Source organism: Pterocles gutturalis, unplaced genomic scaffold, assembly GCF_000699245.1.
Source record: "Pterocles gutturalis isolate BGI_N339 unplaced genomic scaffold, ASM69924v1 scaffold28355, whole genome shotgun sequence".
Classification (NCBI taxonomy): Eukaryota; Metazoa; Chordata; class Aves; order Pterocliformes; family Pteroclidae; genus Pterocles; species Pterocles gutturalis.
The window spans coordinates 37,986-43,985 of record NW_010146781.1 but is presented as its reverse complement, the minus strand read 5'-3'; positions in this window follow the sequence as shown (position 1 = coordinate 43,985).

Below are 6,000 nucleotides of genomic sequence, written 5' to 3'. Positions count from 1 at the left end.
TCACGTTAGTTGGTAAAATCATTCTTCATTCCTAGGTTGCTGGCAGTACTAATGCCTTCCCTTCTTTCAAAAATTGTACCGCATTTAGGAAGTGTACTGTAGAATATGTAAATGGGCATTTTAGCAGTAAAACGTGATTCTTACCAGTATCAAGAGGTGCTATTAAGGTCAGTGCATTTAGTCTGCCAGGGTGAACATGCAACCACAAACGTAAGTTTTACCCTTCAAAGGCCTTCTGAGAAGGACACATCTGTTACATCAAACAGAAGAGGTATTCAAACATGGTGGAGAAGCATAGTTCTGTGTAAATGACCTTCAAAAAGTACAAGTTACTAAGCTGCAATGCGAAAATGCTGTTTCATTGTTTCTTAACTAACGAAAACTGTGTTGTGCAGGGAGTCACAGGAAGACCTGGACATCCTGGTCCAGCTGGGTCAAAAGGCGAAAAGGTATTCCTTCTTTTTAGTCTTAGTAAAGATCTGTGAAGGTTTTGCAATCCCATTATACTCCTATGTTTTGTGGGGTTTTGAGGGGTTTTTTTGACCATAGAGTGCAAACAAGAACTTGTTGTACATTTTCAAACCAATTTCTATTTGATTCTTAACACAAGTACTTTCCCCTAACAATGCCGGACATATGGGCTTATGTTTTGAAGCATAGTCCTTGGGGTGTATGTAGGTTGCAGAGAATGTTCTCTAAGTATGACATGTTAAATAAAATTTAGGAAAGTGGAAATATGTTTGTGAAATAGTATATAACTAGTTACTACTTGCTCTGCCTCTCATTCTCTTGCCAGTATTTTAGTCAAAAGTAGTTGCATACTTTAAAAGTGTTTCATAAGTATTGAAAGTTATTGAGTGTAAGTTGTTCTGTAAAAATATCTAAGCTTCCTTTATACTTAATTGACACTTATAGCACTGCTTTTAATCAATGTTTTATGTGCTCTTTTATCAGGCACTCAGTGTTATCCATTATAACTGAGAGGTCAAATTAATTTCTTGGCCATCTCAGACCAGTGCAGTACAGCAGACACAAACGTAGTTTGCTGCAAAATACTTTCTGGGACACATTCCTCATTTTGTATATGAATACATTTTTCTGAAGTTGGTTTTTTTTTTCAACTTTAGCCTAGAGTTTTCCAGGCGTAGCACTGCCACGTCAATTATGTGATCCCACTAATACTCCACAAAACCTTGACTCTGCTATGAGTAAGAAAGGAAATTATTTTGTAAAACTGTGAAATTTCAGTATGAAAATTTATTGAGAGCTGTCCCCTTGTAGACCATAATAGCAAAACTTTACCACACTTATTTCCTCTTTATGTAACCGAGTGCAGAACACAAGTCTCTGTTAGTTCACACACAGGTAGGAATGAGAAGCCGCTGCTCTATAACTAGTGTCTCATCGATCAAAAAGGGCAAAAGTCAGATGGCTGAAGAGTGATGAAGTAAACTGAAATATAGCCAGAGTAATTTCCTACTCCTTCCTTCATCTGGGGAACGTTTGAGAAATGATCATCTAATATGCTTTCTAAAGTGTTGTGTTTTTATTCCCCATGAAGCACTCCAAATCACTCTTTGGAGGCTGACAGTCTCTATCAATCAGCAGGACCATTTGGAAATTATCCTAGTATAAACATTTAATTACAATTCAATTTTTTCTGGTGAGCTAATTATTGCTGTTGAACACTTTTCTTGACTTTTGCCACCTTAATAATTTTAAATATTTAGCCTAAGTGTCTCACTGACATGTGTTTAATAATATCCAACAAAGTCAGTCAAAAATTCTGTCAGACTTGTTCCAAACTATACAGTGTTTTCAACTGAATCATACTGATGAGATTTTGAAAAGATCTTGTCTGGGAAGTTTGGTGTTGACACCTTTAACTCTGTACCCTTCAGAGATCCCACCGTTCTGCTGAGGCAAAAACTCAGAAGTTTTTTTTTCAATATAAGCAATTCAGTGTATGTCAGCAGAACAGACTACAGATACAGGTAACCACAGATGAATATTTTACAGTAAAAACAAAAAAAGATATTCATTATATCTCTTAATAAAGAAGATATTTATTTTTATTCAGTGTGTTTCTAAATAAACTGAACTTCTGAAGCTGCAGCTCTTTGTTTACCTGTGAACGATCACCTGAGGATTGGCTTTTCAAAATAATATGCAAAGCATAAAATTAATGTTAATTTTTATCTGCTAGTTGCTTAGGAATTGATATTAACAACTCTTTTTTTTTTTTAATTCCACTCCCTCCTGGTATATATGAAGTGTTTCACAACCCGGGTTGCCACTACTATTTTGCCACAAGGAAGTTGCTACGCATAAAGCATCAAGTAAATAAGAAAATAAAAAACTAATATAAAGTAATGCTTAATAACTTGCCTCAAACTCAAGCAGGAGCTGGGGAGGATAATTTATTCTTCATATTACCTGCTCATATTAGCTGTTTCTCTTGTTTATTGTCATTATGGTCATCATAGCTTGGGTATGGAATAGATCTGGACATCAGTTTCAGTAAATGAGTTATATAAATCTCTTGATGTACTTAGGGTAGTGAAGGTTCTCCTGGGAAACCTGGACCACCTGGGCCTCCGGTGAGACATTTTTGGTTTATATTTTGAATGTTATGTTAGGAACAATATACCTATGAGTAAACTGTAATGTAATATAAAAAATTGACTGTCAATCTAATATATATTATGAATGCAGGAAGACAACAACGTCTTTTTGCAAACAGTTTCTGTATTCCTTTTTTTTTTCTTCTGATTCAAGTCACTAAAGCCATTTTAGAAACTTGGTCAAATTAATTACTCTGATAACATTGGACACTGAGGTTAGACACCTTAGGTACCTGAGACCAGGTGCCTGACTCACGGAACCTAGGGAAGCTCACTAGACTCCAAATTAGCTGGAATAGTACCTAACACTAAATTAATTCTGGAAAGTTATAATAATAATAAATATGGAAATGTACACTGAGATTTACAGGTTTCTGGCTTTGTAATTAAAAAAAAATAAAATCCCAAGTTGCATTGGTATGTATCTGATGTTCTAACTGAAATGTCTGGAATATTTGAAAAATTGATCCAGACCAAAACTTATACCACAGCTTTGCTGAGCTACAGTGCTTGAAAAGGGCAAGAGTTCTGCCTTTACAATTCATAGTTGTGACATTACTTGGTTTTTGTATTTTAAAGGGTATGCCTTACAATGAAAGAAATGGAATGAGCAGCTTATATAAACTTCAGGTATTTCTGTTTAATGATTCGGGTTTTGTGGTTTTTTTCTTTTCAATCAACACCTAACTTTGGCCCAACTCAACTTTTAAACTTGCTGTTACAGGGAGGTGTCAGTGTCCCCAGTTATCCAGGTCCACCAGGGCCCCCAGTAAGTATTAACCAAAAAAAAATAATTTCTAGTAGTTCACTAACATAGTAACAGAGGGATTGGTTAGTTGCATGCAGTTTTGGTAAGTGGCATGGAATTTAGCCCATTTTGGAGAGTATTTTCTTTTAAGTATTTCACCCTAGAGAGCAAGGCTGCAAAAATGGTACATAACTTGGTATTAGACTCTTGAATTGAAGTATCCTAATATCTTAAAAGGTGTAATATCATGTTTCTAGCTAGTGATGGCATAGTTTTGTAATGGATTTGGTGCTGGAAATTAGAAGCTCATGAATTCTGGTTGCAGTTCTGTTACCAATTCACTGCATGTAGATACGGTGCAGAAAAATGTGTAAAACCAAGAATTATATTGTGTCAGTAACATAGGGCTGGTGTCATCGCAGGGTGCAGATGCACCACCTTGCAGCTGGACACTGTTGCATTGGTTCTGTGGAGCCAAATATGCCGTGCACTTATTTAGGTCCTCCTTCTTGTGAGCGTCATAGGCAAGTTCTACTGTTTTAAGATTACTTTCACTTTAGTAACCACGTGAAAGTGTTGTAGCCGTCAGTGAGGACTTTGTCCTTATGTTATGTGCCATTTGTAGTCATGGACTCACACCAGACCACAGAGCTGTCTCTTTCTCTGTATTCTGGAACAGCAAAACAGCAACCAAATATTGCGAAGATTTTATACTGAATTAATCAGCTGAGAGGGCTGGAGTTAATACTGATTCTAAATACACTGCATTAGCCAAGTATATTCATAATGCAGTAATAAAATAAAAATCACCTTATTGTGTAAGTCTGTTCTTTTTAAAATGTGTTCGCACTTCTTTATTTCTTTTCAGGGTCCAAAGGGAGATCCTGGCACAGTGGTATGTATGTATATTTTGGTTGTGATAGAGAAACCCAAGTAGTTCAACACATGATCCTAGTCACAAGGGTGGAAGAGTCCACTAACATTTTTAGCAGGTAGCTTACCTCCTGCAGAATTAGTACATCTGAAAAAGCCTTTTTCATTGCCAGGCCTGTGAATTTTGTAATTTCTCATAAATAGTTCTAAGTGATAATATAATGAATGACTCAACATAGTATTGTGGATTCATCTCTGCTGAGGTGTCCCTGGATATATCTAAGAATAGAGAACATGAAATAAAGGTAGAAAATACCTTAAGAGCTATTAGATTATTCTCAACATTAGATTGGAAAGTGATAAAACAGAAAAGACAGTTTGCTATATCGTGCTAGCTAGTAACAGCTAAAATGTTTTCTTTGGAAATGGTATGACAGTTAGATACAGTACGATCGCATTGCTTCTGGTGAGCAAGATGATGATCATGGGAACCACTATACCTTTCCACTATGCAGTTTGACATTCAAAAGTACATCCGTTTATGAGGAGGGCAAGGACAACTAGTGGAAGAATCTTGAGCAGTTGCATATGGCTAGCTGCCAGCAGATCGTAGATCCAAATCCTGACTGGGCGTACATTTTCATCTGTATACACATGTGGTGTAACTTGCCTTTATAATAGAAAAACTGTATTTGTCATTAATTTGCAGTTTGTCACTATAGTTCCTAGCCTTGAAGGTGGTAAAGTTGAAACTTACAGATATCGCATCCTGATGACTGGACGTCAGTGCAAATACCCAAAAGATAATAGTAAAATTTGAGTATTGATGGTTTAGCCCAAAAAGCATGATAGTATCAAATGTCATTTTAAATGGATATTTTTTTAAAAATTTGATAGGTTCTTCCACAGCAATTAAAATTTCACTGTTTGTATACTTCTTTTTGAAAAAAAATCATGTCCCTTCCAGCAAAGTAAAGAACAGCTGTGTCTGCTACTAGTGAAACATATCACTACTCCTGACAAATACTTACAGAGTTCCTTAACATATTCAGAAGTTCATTCAACCACCAAGAAGCTGACACTTGATGTCTCCAGCTGCTGTCCTGTCTTTGAATTGTTAGTCTTGGGCAAAAATAAATAAGGAGATGGTTCAGACAGCATCTTGGATGCCTGGTAGTAAAGAATCAGGTCAGAGCACAACACACAGACTGTTAAAATGTCACTAGAGACTGGCCTTGTCTGAACATATCAAGCCACGGTATTTGGAAGATGATGATGAGTGTCTTCTCCTGTTGAAGTGTTCTTGTCTTCTGACTTGGGTCCATACCATGGAGTCTTTCTCTTCAGTATCAGTATGAAACTACTGAAAATATCTCCACTCATGAAAGCAGGATACCAGTACCATTTAGTTGTAATTTTTTTTTTTTTTTGCTACCAGTGCAGGCACAGTATCTACATAAAAATAGCAGCAGAATTAAGCACAGATAGCTCAGACTAACTCACCAATAACCTAAGTGGTATGGGAAGGTAACATTTGTAAGAGCTGGTTAGGACTTCATATATGATGAAGGTGCATAATCTCCACTCAACCAACCTGTGCAGGACCTAGGATCATGTTTGATTCCTTGGCCAGTGTTAATGGAGAGTCAACTACCTGAAAAACTAAACTTTGACCTGTGAAGCAATGTGATAACTGTGCTCCTCAAGGATAAGAAACCCAAAGAAACAGAACCCCTCAGCACTCACAGCAAAACA